Source organism: Dendrobates tinctorius, unplaced genomic scaffold, assembly GCF_039654945.1.
Source record: "Dendrobates tinctorius isolate UK_male_01 unplaced genomic scaffold, ASM3965494v1 ptg000016l, whole genome shotgun sequence".
Lineage (NCBI taxonomy): Eukaryota > Metazoa > Chordata > Amphibia > Anura > Dendrobatidae > Dendrobates > Dendrobates tinctorius.
The window spans coordinates 69,576,386-69,596,627 of record NW_027361684.1 but is presented as its reverse complement, the minus strand read 5'-3'; the positions used below and the strand labels follow the sequence as shown (position 1 = coordinate 69,596,627).

Here is a 20,242-nt window from a genome sequence, read left to right as displayed (position 1 = left end):
ATATACGTTATGACCCGTTGTTTCCACCTCAGGACACATAGCAAAAATGAAAGCATAAGTTGCCAAGGTAAATTCCAAGACATAAGAAAAAACAATGTGTCCAAGGTTACAAACAAACAGGTAAAAATATCATGATGACAATTATATCCCAAAACAAGTGCCAGAGGTGTATATATTGTGATGCAGTGACCGCTGTGACAGCTAGGGGGCGCTGTCTAGGTCATGCACACAGGCATCTCCATTATTGTAATAGGGAAAATGGTGACCGGCAGGGTTGATATGTATCACAGGGGTGGGTGCCCTGTAATGGAAGTCGAATCATGTTGTGATTAGCAGATCTACTGCTAATGTTTTTTTTTGTTTTATATGGGGTGGCTTTCAGGTGACTTGGTGAGATGGGTAGACCAGTCACCTACAAACCCACCCAGGGGCGTGTGTCTGAACTCCCAGGATAAAGCCTGTGTGTGGCTGTGTGGATCATATAATGTGCCTGAGGTAGGTCACATGAGGAGAGAGTGTGTACCTGAGTGGTTCAGGGTGCAAGGTCCTGGAGGGTCAGTGTTGAGAGATTCTGCTTGAAGGATCGGATCCTTGGAGCACATGCTGTGACCTTGGACCTGGTGAGGCTGGTATGTTGGGAGTCCCTGGGAGTAGGGACGGATCCCTGAATAGCGCCCGGTGAAGCGTGAGTGTTGGGTTGGGAGTCCCTGGGAGTCGATTAAGTCAGAGTTGGTTGGGAGTCCCTGGGAGTAGGGATGGATCCCTGAATAGCACCCGCTGAGGCCCTGGACCTGGTGAGGCCGGTGTGTTGGGAGTCCCTGGGAGTAGGGACGGATCCCTGAATAGCACCCGGACAGGCCACGTGTGTTTGCAGAGTCAGTGACGACACTGCATTGGGGGAGCTACTGTCCGTCTGTGGATCTGGACTGTCAGCTGGCCTGGTGAGCAAGACATTACCTGGGACGGTGATTGTAGTTCGGCAGCTTCCCTGGGAAAGAGAGGTGTTGTGAGTTCATTTTCCCCTCCGTCACTGAGGTCTGGTGAACTCCCTATTCTAGTGAAGGAAGGTAGTGAGCCTGATTATCAGGCACCTGGGACTAATGAAGACGATTGGCTGAGTGGAGTCACTGACTGGATTTAAGGCAGCCTACGCCCTTTCTGCCCTGCGGGTGATTTCTCTGTGGACTCTTGGACACCAGTCTTATTCCTGCTCTCCTAAAGCTAAGTTTTCTGTTTTGCCTTTTTGCATCTAAGATTTGTTTTTGTTTTTCTTGCTTTTTGGATTCTGCCACTCCCTGCTGGAGTGTGCAGTGTTCCGTGAGCTCTGTCTTCTGAAAGTACCTGAGTGCTGATTTAGTTTTTGAAGCTTAGTTGCGTCAGGGCCATTTTTTTATCAGCTTGTTGGCTTTTGTCTCTGATAGGGTTTTGGCAGATTGCAGACAGCAGCCTTCCTATCCGTTCCTATCTAGGTAGTTTTTGGACCCCGTCTTTGCTCAGCCTGTCTTTCTGTCTGTGTAAGTGTTTTCATCTTGCTTCACTGTCATTATATGTGGGGGGCTGCCTTTTGCTTTGGGGTCTGCTCTGGGGCAGTTAGATTTCCCCTTTCCTTCTTTAGGCCTATGTATCTCTCCGGCTGTGATTGAGGGGTCTAGGTCATCGTAGTAACTCCCCACGGCTACTGCTAGTTGTGTTGATAGGTTCAGGGGTCTGCAATCTGATAGTTGCCAACTTCTCTGGTTTTCAGGACTTAGCTAGCATTTCTGTTTTTGCCTCCTATGGTGACTCAATCATAACAGAATCACCCGCCAGACCGCAGATCCTGGGGTACTCAATAGCAGGAAAGAATTGTGTTTAAAAAAAAAAAAAAAAAAAAGGTGTGTGTATATTCTTTCCTCTATATCTCTGAGGCCATAGGGGGAATTTTTTTTTCTCTCAATGGAGATAAAGCAAGTGTCTGATCGTGTGGAGCAGCTCGCTGCTGAAGTGCGAGGAATTTCCGCCTATCTTGCTCGTTCACATGCTGTTGAACCAAAGATCCCCACACCTGATGTATTTTTTGGGGATCGATCTAAATTTTTTCAAAAAAAATTGTAAATTATTTTTTGCTTTGAAGCCTAACTCGTCAGGGAGCCCCGCGCAGCAGGTTAAAATTGTCATCTCTTTGCTGCGCGGCGATCCCCAAGATTGGGCGTTTTCTTTGAAACCAGATGACCCTATTCTCACTAATGTGAACGCATTTTTTCAAGCCTTGGGGTTGCTGTACGACGAACCTAATGCTATTGATCAGGCTGAAAAGACCCTGTTAGCATTGAACCAGGGTCGAGAATCTGCAGAGTTGTACTGTCAAAAGTTCCGAAAGTGGGCGGTCCTTACTACCTGGAATGATAGTGCCTTGGCTGCTCTCTTTCGGAAGGGTTTGTCAGAAGCCGTAAAAGATACTATGGTGGGATTTCCTGTTCCCTCTGGTCTGGACGATTCTATGTCTTTAGCCATTCAGGTTGATCGGCGTTTACGTGAACGCAGGATTACACGAGAGGTGTTGCCACCGGTTGAACAGACGTCTGAACCTATGCAATGTGATAGAGTTTTGTCTAAGGCGCAACGTCAGGAATTTAGAAGGCGTAATAAGCTGTGTTTTTTCTGTGGAGATGCCTCACATGTTATTTCTGTTTGTCCTAAACGTGAGAAACGCTTTGCACACACGTTTTCTGTTGGTGGGGTTCAGCCTAAGTTTCTTTTGGCGATTACTCTGATCTGTTCCCTGTCCACATTTTCCGCCAAGGCTTTTGTGGATTCGGGAGCAGCGCTAAACCTAATGGACTTGGATTTTGCTAAACGTTGTGGATTTCCGTTGACACCTCTGCAGACGCCTATTCCTTTGAGGGGGATTGATGCTACCCCTCTGGCTAAAAATAAACCTCAGTTTTGGACCCAGTTGGTCATGTGGGTCACCCCAGACCACCAAGAAAATTGCAGATTTTTGGTGTTGCATGGTCTGCATGATGCCGTTGTTCTGGGGTTTCCCTGGTTGCAGATTCATAATCCAGTTTTGGATTGGAAGTCTGTGTCTGTGGTGAGTTGGGGTTGCCGGTGTACCTTTAGTGAGGCTCCGGTTTTTTCCACCTCTCCTCAGTCGCATGAGGTTCCTGACTATTTGGCGGACTACTATGATGTATTTAGTGAGAATGAGTCTGCGTCCTTGCCTCCTCATAGGAGTTATGACTGTGCAATTATTACCCTCATCCACAAAGCCCTCCATGGCTCAGCACCACCCTACATCTCCTCCCTTGTTTCAGTATACCACCCTACCCGCGCCCTCCGTTCTGCTGATGACCTGAGGTTAGCATCCTCAATAGTCAGAACCTCCCACTCCCATCTCCAAGACTTTACACGTGCCGCGCCAATTCTTTGGAATGCACTTCCCAGGTCAATACGACTAGTCCCCAATCCCAACAATTTTAAGCGTGCCCTAAAAACGCATTTATTCAGACTGGCCTATCGCCTCAACACATTAACCTAATCTATCCCTGTGTGGCACAGCCAAAAGTTTTACCATAACCAGATTTCCCACATCATGTTCCCACATGCTTTATGCATCCATTAGCCCTCTGTGTCTGTACTGTCACACACTTAACATTATGGCTGGTCCATACAATCAGGGCAACTGTTACCACCCACCTTTCGTGTCTACCTCTTTCCTCATAGACTGTAAGCTTGCGAGCAAGGCCCTCTTTCCTCTTGGTATTTGTTATAATCTACTGTATGTGATTATTGTTATGCTGTAATGTCTATTGTCTGTACAAATCCCCTCTGAAATGTAAAGTGCTGCGGAATATGTCGGCGTTATAAAAATAAAATTTATTATTATTATTATTATTATTATAACTAAACCCGGGGTGTAAATTTCCTAAGGGTCGGCTCTTCAATTTATCTGTACCCGAGCACGAGGCTATGCGGTCCTATATTAAGGAGGCGTTGGAGAAGGGTCATATTAGACCATCCTCTTCACCCTTAGGTGCAGGTTTTTTTTTTGTGGCCAAGAAGGATGGTTCTTTAAGGCCTTGTATTGATTATCGTGCCCTCAATAAAATTACTATTAAATATCAGTATCCGTTACCCCTGATTTCTGATCTATTCTCTAGAGTCAGAGGTGCTTGCTGGTTTACCAAGCTTGACCTCAGGGGGCGTATAATCTTATCCGCATTAAGCAGGGGGATGAATGGAAGATGGCGTTTAATACTCCGGAGGAACATTTTGAGTACCTGGTGATGCCTTTTGGGCTCACTAATGCCCCTTCTGTCTTCCAGTGCTTCATGAACGATATTTTCCGAGACTTTGTCGATAAATTTTTGATTATCTATCTGGATGATATTTTGATCTTCTCCAAGGATTGGGATTCTCATGTAGAACATATTCGGACTGTGTTCCGGAACTTGAGAGAGGATTCTCTGTATGTCAAAGGATCAAAATGCCTTTTTGGAGTACAGAGAATTTCTTTTTTGGGATTTATTTTGTCTCCGTCAACTATTGAAATGGACCCGGCCAAGGTACAGGCCATTTATGATTGGGTTCAGCCCACTTCTTTGAAGGCCCTCCAGAAGTTTTTGCTAATTTTTATCGGAAATTTATAGCAAAATTTTCTAGTATTGCCAAACCATTGACTGACCTGACCAGGAAGGGTGGGGATGTTTTGAATTGGTCTCCGGAGGCGGTTGCTTCCTTTCAGGAGCTGAAGCGTAGATTTACCTCCGCCCCGGTTCTGCGGCAACCTGATGTCTCACTCCCGTTCCAGGTAGAGGTGGATGCTTCTGAGATTGGTGCAGGAGCGGTATTGTCCCAAAAGGATCCGGTAACATCTAAAATGAATCCCTGTGCTTTCTTTTCCCGTAAGTTCTCTTCATCTGAACGTAACTATGATGTGGGGAATCGGGAACTGTTGGCCATGAAATGGGCATTTGAGGAGTGGAGACATTGGTTGGAGGGAGCCAAACATCAAGATGTGGTCCTCACTGACCACAAAAATTTGATTTACCTAGAGTCGGCTAAACGCTTGAACCCTAGACAGGCTAGGTGGGCCTTGTTTTTTACACGTTTTGATTTTGTGGTCTCTTTCCTTCCTGGAACTAAGAATGTCAAGGCAGACGCCCTCTCTAGGAGTTTCTTTGCTGATTCTCCTGTGGTGACCAAGCCTGCCACCATCTTAGGCGAAGGGGTAGTTCTTTCTGCCATCTCGCCCGATTTGAGACTTGCTCTGCAAGAGTTCCAGGAAGACAAACCTGAGCATTGCCCCAGTGGAAAGTTGTAGGTTCCTGACCAGTGGAAGAAGAGAGTGATGTCTGAAGTTCATTGCTCTGCATTGGCTGGTCATCCAGGTATTTTTGGTACTAGAGATCTGGTGAGTCGCTCTTTTTGGTGGTCCACCTTGTCTCATGATGTCAGGAATTTTGTGCAGTCCTGTGGGACTTGCTCCCGGTCTAAATCTTGTTCTCGCTCTAGTGGGTTGTTGATGCCTTTGCCGGTCCCCAGGAGGCCATGGACCCATATTTCAATGGATTTCATCTCTGATATGCCGGTCTCTCAAAGAATGACTGTTATTTGGGTGATTTGTGATAGGTTCTCTAAGATGATTCATCTTGTACCACTCCCTAAGTTGCCATCTTCCTCTGAGTTGGTGCCTCTGTTTTTGCAACAGGTGGTTCGCTTGCACGGGATTCCTGAGAACATTGTATCTGACAGAGGAGTTCAATTTGTGTCTAAATTTTGGAGGACGTTCTGTTCCAAGTTGGGAATTCAGTTGTCCTTCTCCTCTGCTTTTCACCCTCAGACCAATGGGCAGACAGAGAGAACAAACCAGACCTTGGAGTCATATTTGAGATGTTTTATTTCCGCTGATCAGGATGATTGGGTTTCATTTTTGCCCTTGGCCGAATTTGCTTTAAATAATAGAGCTAGTTCTGCCACTTTGATGTCACCTTTTTTTTGTAACTTTGGTTTTCACCCTCGATTTTCTTCAGGGCAGGTGGAGCCTTCTGCCTGCCCAGGTGTTGACACTGTGGTGGAGAGAATGCACCAGATCTGGGACCAAGTGGTGGATAAGTTATCTCTCTCCCAGGAAAAGGTCCAGTGGTTTTCCAATCGACATAGGACCATTGGTCCCCAGTTTAAGATTGGTGATATGGTGTGGTTATCATCAAAAAATATTGCTATGTAGGTGGCTTCTCCTAAGTTTAAGCCTAGTTTTATTGGACCTTACAAGATTTTGGAGATTATTAATCCGGTCTCTTTTCGTTTGGCTCTTCCTGTCACATTTAAGATCCATAATGTGTTCCATAAGTCCTTGTTGAAGAGGTTTGTTGAGCCAGTTGTGCCTGAGGTGGCACCTCCGGACCCTGTATTGGTTGAAGGTAACTTGGAATTTGAGGTAGAGAAAATTCTGGATTCCCGTCTGGCTAGACGGAGACTCCAGTATTTGGTTAAGTGGAAGGGTTATGGTCAGGAGGATAATTCCTGGGTCTCTGCCTCTGATATTGATGCCAAAAGATTGGTGCGTGCCTTTCATCGGGCTCACCCTGATCGCCCTGGTAGCGTTGTTGAGGGTTCATTTTCCCCTCCGTCACTGAGGCCTGGTGAACTCCCTATTCTAGTGAAGGAAGGTAGTGAGCCTGATTATCAGGCACCTGGTACTAATGAAGACGATTGGCTGAGTCGAGTCACTGACTGGATTTAAGGCAGCCTACGCCCTTTCTGCCCTGCGGGTGATTTCTCTGTGGACTCTTGGACACCAGTCTTATTCCTGCTCTCCTAAAGCTAAGTTTTCTGTTTTGCCTTTTTTGCATCTAAGATTTGTTTTTGTTTTTCTTGCTTTTTGGATTCTGCCACTCCCTGCTGGAGTGTGCAGTGTTCTGTGAGCTCTGTCTTCTGAAAGTACCTGAGTGCTGATTTAGTTTTTGAAGCTTAGTTGCTTCAGGGCCATTTTTTTATCAGCTTGTTGGCTTTTGTCTCTGATAGGGTTTTGGCAGATTGCAGACAGCAGCCTTCCTATCCGTTCCTATCTAGGTAGTTTTTGGACCCCGTCTTTGCTCAGCCTGTCTTTCTGTCTGTGTAAGTGTTTTCATCTTGCTTCACCGTCATTATATGTGGGGGGCTGCCTTTTGCTTTGGGGTCTGCTCTGGGGCAGTTAGATTTCCCCTTTCCTTCTTTAGGCCTATGTATCTCTCCGGCTGTGATCGAGGGGTCTAGGTCATCGTAGGAACCCCCCACGGCTACTGCTAGTTGTGTTGATAGGTTCAGGGGTCTGCAATCTGATAGTTGCCAACTTCTCTGGTTTTCAGGACTTAGCTAGCATTTCTGTTTTTGCCTCCTACGGTGACTCAATCATAACAGAGAGGACTGACAAAGAGTCGGCATCTGGAGCCGAAGCTCCTCCGAGGTAACCCCGGACATGGGGATATGACTGTTGGTGCCTGTTGTGTTCTATGAACATTAATTAACTGTACGGCATGCGGTCGCCCACGGTAACTGGACAGTGAGGAGGTCCAGCATGTTTAGGGACTGCAAGGAAAAGCCACATGTTGAAATGTTATGAACTATGTGTAGGCCTATGAAGTATAACATGGCTTACTGTGTGGTTTATGATGCCATAATAAACTGCAGTGGACTGTTTTAAGTGAAAGTGTTCCGGTGTGCATCAATATCGTGGCTAAGCGAGTATCCCCCAACACTAACAATAAGCGCCACCTTACTATATATATATATATATATATATATATATATACTATATATCAATAATGCCAGTGTGTATAGACATAGAGAAGCATAGTTACCTAAGGAGCACTCCTGGGGAACCCGCCACACCCGAGGTGCGTTTTGCACTGAAATGCTTCACGCGTCAGGTGTGGTGGGTTCGCCGGGAGTGCTCCTTAGGTGACTATGCTTCTCTATGTCTATACACACTGGCATTAATGATATAATTATATATATATATATATATATATATATATATACCTCTTGCGTTTGTTTTGGGGTGTAATTGCCATCATGATATTTTTACCTGTTTGTTTGTAACCCTGGACACATTGTTTTATATACCTCTGGTGCTTGTTTTGGGATATAATTGCCATCATGATATTTTTACCTGTTTGTAACCCTGGACACATTGTTTTTTCTTATATCTTGGAATTTACCTAGGCAACTTATGCTTTCATTTTTGCTATGTGTCCTGAGGTGGAAACAACAGGTCATAACGTATATATATAATTCTTCTCTTTATGATGTATGCTGATAGTCCTCTCCTTTTTTTGTGCATAATTACATAGAACCAACTTTGGTCTTCCATTATATATGTGCATGCTATTGATATGTATGATTATATTTATATATTTTTCTGGTCGCTCCTTGGGTTACCCACCTTCTCTTTCTGTACCTGTGGTGCCTGTCTGGTTCCATTTTATGATTGTTCTCAAAAAAGATTACATTTAGTTTTATTTTGGCTTATGTGAAGTTTTGTAGTTTGGTGACACACTTATGTCTACTTCATGGCTTTGTTTAAGGGATATGCTTAGGCCTCTTTCACACTTCAGTTTTTTACAATAAGTCACAATCCGCCAGGTTTTGAAAAAAACGGATCCTCAACTTTCTTTTGAGGATCCGTTTTTTTTCCCCATTGACTTCCATTACTGGCGGATTGTGACGGATTGCCGTCCGTTGCATCCGTTTTTTTCGCGGATCCGCCAAAAGTTGCTGTCCGTCCACATCCTCAAAGATTTCAAAACGGAGCTTGCAACGTTTTTTTTTCTGGCGGATCCTCCAGACACTAATTTAACCCGAAATTCTTTCTAGGTGCCGGACAAAAAAAAAAATATTCTCTCTCTCTCTCTCTCCCCAGCCAGCGTTTCCTTTAAATTTCCTCATTTTCAGGATCCGTCTGAAAACGGATCTTGTGCCATCCGTTCACATCAGTTGAGAACGGATCCGCTTGTCTGCCTTTTTGGCGGATTTGAACTGATGCAAAAAACTGAAGTGTGAAAGAGGCCTTAGGTGTTTTTGAAGCCATTTATTGTCAAACTACTGTGTTTTCTCTTTTTAAAACATAATGACAACTCAAAGCATCCAAATGACCCTGATCAAAAGTTCGCATACCCCATTACTTAGTACCATGTATTGTAACATCAATGACAGCTTGATGTCTTTTGTGGTAGTTGTGGATGAGGTTCTTTATTTTCTTAGATGGTAAAGCTCACCACTTTTCTTCTCAAAAGCCTCCAGTTCCTGTAAATTGCTAGGCTGTCTAGAATGAACTGCGCACTTGAGATCTCCCCATAGTGGCTCAATGATATTGAGGTCAGGAGACTGACATGGCCACTCCAGAACCTTTACTTTGCTCTGGTGTAGCCAATGACAGGTCGACTTGGCCTTGTCAATTTATGCTGTGAATCTGGGCACGAGTTTCACCCTTTAAAAATTTTCACAATGAAATCTACAATACCGCTGTGGACATCAATAAGAAAAGAGCTGGATATCCGAAGTAAATATGTTTTGTGGGAAGGAATGAATCCAAACTAGGCTGCATTTGTACACATAGTCCTAAAAGACTGAGCTCTTATATTATAATTAACCTTTTCACCCCGAAACCTGTTTTCACCTTCATGAACAGGCCAATTTTTACAATTCCGACCACTGTCACTTTATGAGGTCATAACTCTGGAATGCTTTAACGGATCCCGGTGAATCTGAGACTATTTTCTTGAGACATATTGTACTTTATGATAGTGGTAAAAATTTCTTTGATATGACTTGTGATTATTTGTGAAAAAAAGGAAATTTGCCAAAAAAATTTTGCCCTTAAATCAGCGAGTCAAATCGCACAAAATAGTTAAAAAATAACATTTCCCACATGTCTAGTTTATATCAGCACAATTGTGAAAACATAATTTTTTCTGTTAGGAAGTTATAAAGGTTAAAATTTGAGCAGTGATTTCTCATTTTTACAACAAAATTTGCAAAACCATTTTTTAGGGATCACCGCACATTTGAAGTGACTTTGAGGGGCCTATATGACAGAAAATATTCAAAATTGACACCATTCTAAAAACTGCACCCATCAAGGTACTCATAACCACATTCAAGAAGTTTAATAACCCTTCAGGTGCTTCACAGGAATTTTTGGAATGTGGAAGAAAAAATAAACATTTACTTTTCTTTCACAAACATTTTCCTTTAGACATAATTTTTTTTCACTTTCACAAGGGTAAAAAGAGAAAATGCACCATACATTTTGTTGATCAATTTCTCATGAGCATGCCGATACCCCATATGTGGGGAAAATCTACTGTTTGGGAGCACGGCAAGGCTTGGAAGGGAAGGAGCGCCATTTCACTCTTTGAATGTAAAATTTGCTGGCATAATTAGCAAATGCCATGTCATGTTTGGAGAGCCCCTGATGTGCCTAAACAGTGGAAACGCCCAACAACTGACACCATTTTGGAAACTAGACCCCTTACGGAACTTATCTAGATGTGTATTGAGCACCTTGAACCCACAGGTGCTTCACAGAAGTTTATAACGTAGAGCCAGAGAAATAAAAAAAATTACATTTTTTCCAAATAAATCTTTTTTAACTCCAATTTATTGCGCAATTTCTTCTGAGTACACCAATACCCTATAAGTGGGGGAATACTACTGTTTGGGCATACGGCAGGGCTTGGAAGTGAAGGAGCACTATTTGACTTTTTGAATGCAAAATTTGATGCAATAATTAGCAGATGCCGTGTCGCGTTTGAAGAGCCCCTGATGTGCCTAAACAGTGGAAACCCCCCACAAATGACACCATTTTGGAAACTAGACCCCTTTGGGACCTTACCTAGATGTCTATTGAGCACCTTAAATCCCCAGGTGCTTTACAGAAATTTATAATGTTGAGCCGTGAAAATAAAAAAAATAACATTTTTCCCGGATAAATCTTTTTTAGCTACAAATTTTGTATTTTCACAAGGGCAAAAGGAGAAAATACAAGGTTTGTTGTGCAATTTCTCCTGAGTTCACCAATATCCCATATGTGGTCCAAAATTACTTTTGAGGTCCAGCGCAAAGCCTCTTTTCAGCGGTGTCCTTTTCAGAAGTGCAAAAAACTGTGCAATCCTAAAAAGACAGACACCACTGGATCACAGTTCCTATGGTGTCAACAGTGCCTCCATCTGCCTCATTATAAGGAGTCTTCCACCGGGGGTTCTGTCTGAATCACCTATTTCAGAGATTTTCACATAAACCCCGGTGTAAGCGATCAGCGCAGAGTGCAGGATAAATGTTCACCAAGCCTTACTGTGATCTTTGGGAAGCAGAATGAAAAAATCAACAATTGGTTTTATTCATTTTTTACGTCGTTCTTCGTGCGGTATACAGTAAGTGATTAGGCGACGTTTTTCTTCGGGTCGGTGCGATTACAGCGATAACAGATTTATATCGGGTTTTTATGTCTGGCTGCTGTCACACACTAAAAGACGCTTTTTGTTGCGAACAATAGTTTTTGCATCACCATATTTTGAGAGCTATAATTTTTCCATATTTTGGCCCACAGAGTCATGTAGGGTTTGCTTTTTGCAGGACAAAGCTAACGTTTTTATTAGTACCATATTTGGGCACATGACATTTTTTGATCGCTTTCTATTCTGATTTTTGGGAGACAGAATGAACAAAAACCATTCAGGAATTGCTTTTTGTTTCATTTGTATTTTTACCGTTCAACTTGTGATAAAATTGGTAAGACAGCTTTATTCTTCGGGTCAGTATGATTACAGCGATACCTCATGTATATTTTTTTAAGTTTTGGCATGAAAACATGAAACTATTTTATAGATAAATTAATTATGTTTGTATCGCTTTATTCTGAGAGTTATAACTTTTTTCTTTGCTGATGGAGCTGTATGGCGGCTTGTTTTTTGCCGGTCAAGATGACATTTTTAGCTGTACCATTTTTATTTACATCCGTCTTTTTGATCACATTTTATTGCACTTCTTGTTCGGCGGTATGATGATAACGCATTGTTTTTTGCCTTTTTTTTACGTTGTGCACTGAAGGGGTTAACTAGTGCAACAGTTTTATAGAGCGTGTCGTTATGGATGCGGAAATACCGAATATGTGTACTTTTATTTTTTTTTATTTACATAAATAAATGTATTTATTGGAAAAATACTTATTTTTCTTATTTAGGGATTTTTAAAAAAAATATTTTTACACTTTGTAATTTTTTTTTTACTTTTTTACATTGTCCCAGTATGGGACATTACTATATTATAGCAGATTGATGATCTGATACTCTGCACTGCAGAATATCAGATCGGGATCTGACAGGCAGGGAAGGAGGCATGTCGGCACCTGCTCTCAGCAGGCGCTCACAAGTCACCTACCCTCCAGGACCCGGAAGGACCCCACGGTCATCTTTGTGCCGGGGGTTTCCATGGAGACCATCGATGGAAGCGTGCAAGGAGCCCCATCCCTGCATTATGATTCTGTATGCTGCTGTCGCTACTGATGCACCGATCGTGGGCATTGCTGCAGCTGTCACATACAGCTGACACCTGGACACAATCGCCGCTGCGCTCAGCTCTAGGCCGCGCAATCGTGCTGCCATAGATATACTGCTGTTTGCGGGAATGCACCTCCTACATACCAGTATATGTACGGCACATGTCGGGAAGAGGTTAGAAAGGTAAAAAAAAAGTGCCAGTTTATAAAAATTAAAACAACTACAGCTAGTGCTGTACAGATATTTTCCGAGATTACAGCTCTGAAGTCAGCAGAATTAACTCCTTTACCACCTTGGGTCTATCCGTTTTTGCATTTTCATTTTTTGCTCCCCTTGTTTCCAATTACATAGCTTTTTATTTTTATGCCAATATGGCCTTGTGAGGGCTTGTTTTTTGTGGGACGAGTAGTGCTTTTGAACAACACCATTGATTGTACCAAATAATGTCATGGAAAAAGGGGAAAAAAAAATAAGTGCAGTGAAATTGCAAAAAAAAGTGCAATTCCACAATATTATTTGTTTTTTTTCTCTACCATGTTCACTAAATGCTACAGCCCTGCCATGTGTAGTAAATATGCCCATCTGCTATGAGCACCGGACATGGGGTGACGCTCATAGCAGTTCGGTAATGACAACTGCAGGCGTCTCCTGCAGACTCCGGGTTGTCATGCCAACCCATCTGCATCCCGTGATCATGTAACAGAGAGGTAGAGCTAGTGATGCACATCCGGTTTGCGCAAGTTAAATGCCGCTGTCAGAGATTGACAGTGGCATTTAACATAACAGCTGTGGTTGCATCGCTATTCCATGAGCAACTGTTATGGGCACATGTCAACTGCCAAAATAACCTGTCATGTGCCAGAAAAGGTGCGGGCTCAGAGCCAGGTTGCAGTGAAATGCCTAATTTATGGGGCTTTTAATATTTTGGTTTGAATTAACCTTAGTATATTGCAATTCAAAGCAGACTTAAGGTTTTACAATTAACTGTATATGTATAGAAATCTGAAAAAATTACAATTTTAATGGTTCCACTTAAATTTTCGGTATTTTAATGTCATGCAAAATGGTGCAGACTCTTTGGCTCTGAGTTCAATTCTGTTCTTGGCTTCTATAAGCAGAAAAAGAAATTATCAGATGAAAAATGCTAAAATGGCGATATTCCAAAATAATTATTGTATTAAGTTATAAAGTAGGACTATAAGTGTTACATTTCTGTCTTCTAAACTCCTTCATCTATATTTTTTTTTAATTTAAATAAGAATATTAGTGTAAAAAGTTAGGAATCAATCTCTCATCAAATATCGTAGATTATCTGAGCTTTCGTGGGAGAGAGAAAGAAACAATATTCTATGTCGAACCTGAAAAATGACTTTAGCATATCATTACTAACTTCTTCTATATTCTTTTCCTTTTAGTTAATACACACCGCAAATGCTGGACAATAATCATCAATATACAGTACATTACACATAATCACTAACACCACCATAATATGTACAAGTAAATCTACTGTATATACTGTATATGGAGAGCAATTAGACTATTTTGATTTCAGCAAATTGACAGCTATAGAGTTTTCTAATATACTTTATGGTATCAGTTTTTCATGTGTTATATCAGGTGTGCACTGTCTTTTCTGTCTTGCAGGCCACATTGACTTGCTGAACCATTGCTATGGCTGCACAAAAAGTTGGGAAATTTTTAATATCAAAAGTGTATGCCACAAATGTCTGACAGGTGCAGGTTCTGTTGGTTTCAGTACTCCCATTTGTCGAGGAAATAGGGTTTTCACATTTTTCACCAATAAGCACTCCAGAGAGAAGGTGACAATGCCTGCAAGTCTAAATTATAGATTATAGCTACGGTAATAGCCTCGCATATCACAACTGCAAAAACTACAACGGTGAGGCCCACAGCTTACCGTAACCAAAGTTATACAGTTTACAATTTTAGTACTTGTACACCCCTATTGCTAAGGTATCTCCACTTTTCCTTGACATGGAAATTACACACGAGTAGCCACTTACAGACAAGCAATTCTATACCCAGATACTTGAGGACTGCACAAAATGACACTGTATGATGCATGTGTCCCCCAGGCTACAGGTTGTCCACCCCAGCTTTATAAGATCTCTGTTCACAGTCATTCAGTAGGAACTGTGTTCAATCCAAGAAACAAGAATCTATAGTGGCCAAGGACTAGTCGCCTCCTGTTAGCTAGATCACAGAAACCCTATAAATGATGGTTCTCTATCTGAATGATCCAGTAGTCCATCTGTATATAACTTGCCCATTTTAATAGGCAGCATTTAGTTCTTAATGCTTAATGAAAGAGAGATGTTAATTTGACCTCCTCACATCCTGGCAATGATAAATGCTTATAGTGAATTTCACGTTCCATTACTTTTAGATCATTGGGCTTCTTGCCTTAATGGGTTATCAAAATTAGGTAACAGCATGAATTGTTCTCCAGCAGTCAGACAGGTGTAAGGCTAGGTTCACGTTAGCATACCGGGGCTCTGCGGACGGCTGCGTAATTCCTACCTGAAGCTCCGCCCACTTACACTTCTTCCGTTTAGGTCCGCCTACTTCTGCATGCATCCTGAGTACCTATATTTAATATTGGGTATGCAGGACATGCAGATGTATGTGGATGCACCATTTTGATGGACCCGCCGACCGTACGGGAATGCAACTTGTACGCAGCCATCCGGAGAGCCCCGGTACGCAAGTGTGAACTTAGCCTTACAGAATACATTCTTTTGAGTAACACATTTTGTTTTTTTTAGCACAGAGCAAGTAGTTAACTAAAGAAGTATGCTTCAGAGGGTCAGGGAACCCCCACAATCACAATGATCTTTACAGATCAGTACGATACAGCTCTTTATGCTGGCCTCATTTAGCCTCATTTGCAAGATGCATTGTTAGCCTTTTACTCTAGCAATGTTCTCCACACCAGTAATATAATTTACAATATATATCTTATTTCATAAACAAGGATCAAATTCATTTAATCACATCATTTGGAAACAAATTTATACAAATTTATTCACTAAAACCGTAAAACACTAACTTTGGCTATAACTTAGTAGTGAAACACAATGGAGATGTAGCATAGTAAAAGTAGAATTTTGGATTAATTTGTAGTACATTAAAGTCTGTGTAATGTGTTCTAGATTATATTGTCTTCTGCCAAGGTTCTCCTATTACCTCTTGGTGACAAAATATTTTGAACAAGTAACTTTTTATAATTGCTTCCTGGCAACATTTGTTATGGATAATACTTTAACTAAAGAGAACATGTTGATAGGAATCGCATTTCTAAAATACGTCTAGGTAGGCGACAATTGTTTGTACATTTCCCAGTTAATGACATTATGTAGAATAAAAGTGTCGGCTCTAATATGACAGCACAATCCTATTATCCTTATTCATCATTCCAATCATATTACATGAATGGATACACAACTGTCACTATACAACAATCCAGTACATCAGTCAAATTTTCTGTCGATGCTAATGCTATTACTTTTGCAGTTATTACACTCATATATCTCTGTAGAAAGTATGCTTGTCTATCAAATTCATTTATATTTAGTCCTTTACTGAAAAGAGAACAACAGAACAACGGACATAGATAAATGTCTTGGCTAAGGACCTGACAACTCAGGTTATTGGACACGGGTACTTCTTATGGTTGGCAAAGGGAGAGTTATATGACAAGCAGTACTACCTGGGCAGAGACTCATGTGCATTAAGAGGAAGAACCTTGTAAAGCTAGTGATATCTATTGCTTTTAGCTACCTTTTTTGTCTGGTCCTTTATCAAGACTTGCTTCATGACTCATGATCTGAGGGAGCATTAATCAGCCTTTAAGTCTTCCTAAGCAAGCTGCTGTTCTTTTTACCGAGAAAAGGTACAACCTAGACCTTCATCAAAATCTATTCACAAAGCCAACCAATATCCTGGTCTGCACTGACGAGGGGCAAGAACCCCTAAACAACTGTCTGTTTATTGGTATTATTTCCTTTCTTTCAAGAGTCTGATTAGTCTTCATGCGGCAAGCTCCTTAATAGGTAGGACTTTGACTTTTAAGTTAGCTACCTTCAATATATGACACTAGAGTGCCAGCTTCCACCCTCTGAGGGTAGCTAATTTGTATATGTGAGAGCAGTAAGCAAAACTCTAGAGTAAAGGTGTAATTTCAATCAGGAATCCAATTCAGGCTCCTTTCTTCCGTTGTGCCATTTTAATACTGTTGTCTTCTATGTGACAGAATAACTTTTCGTCCTGTCATGTACTAGGGTCTAGGTACAACAGCTACCACGTCACCCCAATCTACATCCTTGTATTAGAAGTATAGATTCAGGTGTATTAAAATATAAGGATGATAAATAAGACAGCACTTTGGCTCAGTAGTTTGCACTAGTGATTAGTAATATTGGGGTCTTGGGTTCAAATCCTACCAAGGACAACATCTGCACGGAGTTTGTGTGTTCTCCCCGTGTTTGCCTGAATTTCCTCTGACACTCCAAAAATATAGAGATAGAGAATTTTGATTGTGAGCTCCAATGGGGTCAGTGATGATTATTTCTGTAAAAACTCTGTGGAATTGATGCTGTAAAAGTAAGCAACATAATAATAGATATGAGCTAATACTAGAACAGGAGCTATGAATTAAATGGTGGTTGTAAACATTATACTACTGCTTTGGATGTCAGTATTACTGATGTTTCAGATTAAAAAAAAAATGTTTTCATCTGAATTTCCAGGCAGCACGGTGACTCAGTGGTTAGCACTGTTTCTGGAGTCCTGGACTCAAATCTCACCATGGACAGCGTATGTAAGAAGTTCATGTGCTCTCCCTGTATTTGCGTGTGCTTACTCCAGGTTCTCCGGTTTCCTTCCACATTCCAAAGACATACTGACTGATAGGGAATCTAAATTGTGAGCCCCAATGTGGACTGAGATGATAATGTCTGTAAAATGCTACGGAATATGATGCGCTGTTTAAGCAAAGCATAATAATAACCCTTCACCTTTTCTTCTCTTATTTTCTGCCCAACAAGCTCAATGAAGGTCACAAGATTCTCATTTTCCAATTATGTGGTTGTCTTAAAGGTGGAACCCTAACTATCTGGTTATAATGGTATCTCTGGTAAATATCTATTCGTTTAACGAGTAATAAAAGGCAGTCATGTTTCCACCATATGATATTTGATTGCCGCAATGTTAGCTTTGACTTCCATTTGATGAATCACCTTCTTTGTCAACAAGAGTGGTAAGCCACTAACCCAGCATGTAATGTCATCTGCCATCCATCATGTAATATTACACTTTTTAGAGAAAAAAGTATAGGCATGCATGGCCAATCACATATTGCTTTTCAAACCCTTGTCAAACAGCAGATCAATGGGGTTTTATGCTGACTATAAACATTAGATGGATGTCAACCAAACAATGCTTCTACCAATCATTTGACCAACAGACATCTCAGCCAACAGTCCCATACATAGGAGCGCTCAGGAGGACAATACGATCGGCAGTCCGAAATTGGACATCTGTGATCGAGATCTCTCTCAACCATAAGTCGGCTGGCACCTCCATGCACATTAGATCATTGGCTGAATCCATGGATATCGAGAGGTCCAGCCAACATTAGTCTAATTTGTATGGGGTTCTTTATAGGCATTACTTGTTTTGATCAGCTTCTCACCAGGTCAGCTTCATTTTGAGTTTTTCCTTGAGTCCTTGGGCTTGATGATAACCCGTTGAATTCCTTTATATTATGTATTTATTTATTTTCATTGGTCTAATGCAATAGAGATGCTACGCCTTTGTGCCATAAACTGAAATGCCATGGTGACCATCGCATGCTGTAGTTGCAGTGTCCACCATGACAGGATGTGATTGACAGACTTTCTGCTATTTACCCACATTTCATTGTATTACTTTCAGTATTTTCTTGTCAAGATTTTTTTTTTCTAGTGCAAATTCTTAGTTCACTTCTGTCAACCTTCTGTCATGATAATAAGACTTAATATCTTAATAAAGGAAGATAAGTTGAATTTGTATACATCCAGAATAATTGTCATGACTCACAAATGGTATTATTCTTTCAGAATTCACATCTTTATTACTATATGAGTTTTACCCTAAAGGCGATGTTATCCTATCCTTAATACTCTATGTCATCATTATATCTATGAGCAGAGACTTTTATATTATATTGTGTATTGATATATAATATAAAATAGGAGTTTAAACACGACAAGCTTAATATCAGTCTTCAGTATCTAAATGGTAAGGCAGTTCAGAATATTACATGTGTTGAGATTTTTCAGCACTTCTGCATCTTTTTCCTAGATAACTATGGGGTCTCAAGATGTAGACTCTCAGCACTGTAGGGCATGTCAGACATTTTTTAAACAGCATTTTAGACATTTTATAAACTTTAATGTTCTTATACATTAGAAATTACAGAACATCCCAACTCAACAAGTGCCCAACGAAACCTATTGCCTCAAATGGCGTCTGTTAGGTTACAGTCATGGTATCTGCCATTTTACCAGGTGACGTGTTATTTCTCTCTGGCAAAACTGGCTAAATGTGCAATGGCGATTGTAATGTAGGCTCCAATGCATATGTGAATCTAGCCTAATATCAAATGACTTTGAACAGGTAAGTGGTCTTCTACTAGCTCACCAGCTATAAGGAAAATGATTACTATTCTTGAACTTGGAATTTACACATTAAAGAAGCATCCAGCCCCACGTAAACCATAACACAAAAAATGCAAAAAAAATTTCTTTTTATTAATCATCACATAAAATCACAATAAATATAGTAATAATAGATGAAGTGGTCAGTTTAGGGAGACAAACAGAAAAACAATTCCAGAGCCACTCGCAACCTTGACACGATAACATGCAGCATATAGGAAAATCTCCAAGGGAGAGAGGTAATGTTGCAATAATAGGGTGAACCACAAGGTCCAGCTAAGCTGTATTTCAAAGTCAAAAAAAGGAAATAATACTAACCCTGTCACAAATAATATGCCTGCAAAGATTCCCTATGAAAGGGAAAAAGAAATCCGATGCAGGGTGACAAGACTGTGATGAAATCGTAAGTGTGGTTAACCTAATGTAATTCCTCCACAAAGTGACGGTGCAGGTTAAAGTGCCTTTTTGTGCTTACCCATATGGGTGAATGTCCGGCTCCAGGAACGTGCCCCGACACACGTTTCACCGTATTGACTTCCTCGGGGGGGGCAGAGGAACTTGGGTATCAGACAAGAAGCTGAAATTGTAGGACTTTTTATTATTACACAGCTGAACAGTGTCGGCAAATATTTTCTAACTTTTTTCACAAACTTTTACAAACTACAGAAAATAAAAACAGCAATCATTTATTAGAACAATATGCATACATAAAACTGGCAAAATATGACATTAAAAAGTGTGGGGAGAATGATACAGAAGAAAGTTAGGAGAATAAATCATATAAATGCATGTAATATACATGGTCAAGTGGCTATTCATTAAACAGTATATGGATATAGTGAAAATAATAAAGTGCAAATAGTGGAATATAGCTATCATATGCAAACATACAATGTATCAAAAGAGTAGTTGACTAGATCTGAATGACCTAAAGTTCCAACACATGTTTCGCCTTTAGCTTTCTCAAGGAGTATTTTGTGGTTCTCTTACTGACTGTTG

At 41.0% G+C, this 20,242-nt stretch overlaps 1 protein-coding gene across 1 annotated transcript in view; it reads left to right on the top strand.

The window, feature by feature from the left end:
- The window catches only part of MXRA5 (matrix remodeling associated 5), a 144,733-nt gene that overhangs the window by 89,671 nt on the left and 34,820 nt on the right, over positions 1 to 20,242 (top strand).